At 37.3% G+C, this 2,550-nt stretch overlaps 1 pseudogene; it reads left to right on the forward strand.

Annotated features, from left to right (window-relative positions):
* The first annotated feature begins 334 nt into the window (after positions 1–334).
* Positions 335–2,550, forward strand: part of LOC105294678 — a 28,366-nt pseudogene continuing 26,150 nt past the window's right edge.

Raw genomic sequence — 2,550 nt, forward strand, 5'->3', positions numbered from 1 at the left:
TTCATCCCTCTGATTCCTGCTTTGAGCCATTTCAGTAAGCATTGAATCATCCACTATAAGGAAAGAAATCATAGTGGAAAGCACAAGACATTTTAATCTATGCACATTGAACTTTGATTTTTTTGGGGGGGGAGGGGCAAGAGTTAAAGGGTTGGTGAGAGGAGGATGAAAATACATCTCAATGGAAGATTTTATTTTTTAAATTTGCCTCTCATCAAAATGGAAGTATGAAGTTTGGCTATACCCACACAAGCACTTGCGATTCTTATATTGTTGTAATCTCCCTGTTATAAAATCTCAACCTCTTTGACTAAAATCCCAACAACTCTTTGAAATGCCTATTCAAGATGACCCAGGCAAAATTGATTCAGAATGTCAAAAGAGCTCCCACCAGAAAGAAGATAAAGTTCTTACTCGATACCGCACCATGATGTTGGCACTAGTTGGTTTGCAGAGGACCATTCTTGTTTTGAAACCAAAACTCCCATATCTAGGGAACTTTCTTAGTCCTAGGCAAATCGAAACATTTGATCACCCTACGGGGGGATGATCTCTCAATGTTTTCTTTTGTATTCCCCCAGGTGGTCACCTTTACCTTCTAAGCAAAACTTTCTAATTATACATTTAGCATTTCTAGGAATTTAAAGACTCCCTTTCCTTTTCTCCTTCTGCCCAGTCAATCTAGATAATTCTTTCTTAATAACATCTCTAATGTCGGTCTCTTCTTTTCTTATGGCCACAAACTTGGACTTTATCCCTTGATCCTGGACTACTGTAAAACTTCCACTTAGTCACCCTGTCTCCACTACAATGTGTTTGCCCTTCTCAGATTCACCTTTTCAAAACCTTGTTTTGCACAAGGTTCAGTTGAAGTCCCACATCCTCCATGAAACTTGGTATCTTCCCTAGCAGCAGGGGAAGCATAACCAGTGTGGGAGAAGGGAGTGGTAAGAGGTGTCAGCTGCTATGCATTAGTAGAGGTGCTATAGAAACAGTGAAGGCTGTCACCTCTCAGAATCAAGACAGGCTGAAAAGGGGAAAGATAAGCAAGGCTCAGAGATCAGTAATCCAGAAAAGGTTGTATGGGAGTCAATCACCACGCCAAAGAGTCCTAGCCACAGACAGAAAACTCCAGTGTCCAGTCAACTGTTAGGGTATGCTAGGCTCAGCACACTAGAAGCAGGAGGTTCATACCCAGCAAATCCCTAGGAGAACTGACTTTGCACCATACCTAGTTCAAGGCAAGGTGGGCTACATGAGAAAGGAAAAGGAACTGCAGTAACAGAAACTGCCTGTCCTATTCTTTACACGGTTAGCAAGTTTTAATTTGGAAAGCTGTTAATATTTTAATGTACACATCCCTTAAATGCAAAGACTACATCTTATAACTCTCTGTATTCCCCACACCTAGAAAACTACAGTCAATAAATATTTGATATAAATAATAATAAAATGTATTCCCACATTCCAAAGACCAAGTGCATAAGAAACCATGAGAAGGTTACGGTGACCCCACTTCTTTTCAGGAAGTCTGGAAGTCATCTGGCTCGTTGGGTTTAAGATGCACTAATCAGCAAATACAGAGTAGACACAAATCCTCCCTTTCCTCTTTTTAAAACTTCAGAGCAAAATATTAACTCTCCTACTCCCTTTTGTATCTTAGTTCAAATCCTAAGCACAAGAAAAGAAAATAGCAAAGCAAACTACCTTTCACCAAACTCCAAACCCAAAATATACTCATGTTTTTATGCTATAGTGTTTATTAGTTCTTGAAGTTCAACCAGATGGAATGAAGAATTGATCTAGTTCAGTTTTTCAACTTGAGAGTCCTCAGCACACATGCTAAATCACTTCTTGAGCAAATGCCGTGATGTGTTCATGCTGAGAAACACTTTAAAATGATAAAGTCTTAAAAAGACTTTGCTAAGAGTATATTTTTCATTCAATAACATTTAGGGAAAAAATTCCAAGTTAAAAAGAAGGCTTATTATGTTAGCTTTATAAAATGCAATCACCTTTCTTTATTTACTGATTATAAAGTCCCTGCAGTAAACAGGAAAAAAAAAGTGATAGTTAAGATTTATAAATAATGTACTATTGAAAATGCTTCAAGTGAGAGTCTTATTTTAAATGCCAAAGTAAACACCTGCAACTATGAAAGGGAGCTGCCATATTTTGTTTTCTATTTTTTTTAAAAAAAAATGTCAGTTATAATTTTGGAGAGTTTCTAAGGGGGAAAAGGAGGACTTCAAAATGAATCTCTGGTAAGAATCTGTATGAGACACCTAATGCTAGAATTATTATTCACTTTAAAGTATTGACCCTAGACTTTATAAATCACCTAAACCAGGATTTCTCAATCTTATGGCTAAACAACACATAATGTCTTATTTCTTCTATAAAGTATTTGTGTTTATTCAGTTAATTGCAGAATTTATTAATTAACATTTTGGACTGTATAATTCTTTGTTATGGTGGGCTGGCCTATGCATAGTAGGATAAAGCAATAACCCTGACCTCAACCTACCAGGAGCCCAGGAGTATCCCCAC

This window comes from Pteropus vampyrus, unplaced genomic scaffold (assembly GCF_000151845.1).
Source record: "Pteropus vampyrus isolate Shadow unplaced genomic scaffold, Pvam_2.0 Scaffold91, whole genome shotgun sequence".
In the NCBI taxonomy this organism is placed as follows: domain Eukaryota; kingdom Metazoa; phylum Chordata; class Mammalia; order Chiroptera; family Pteropodidae; genus Pteropus; species Pteropus vampyrus.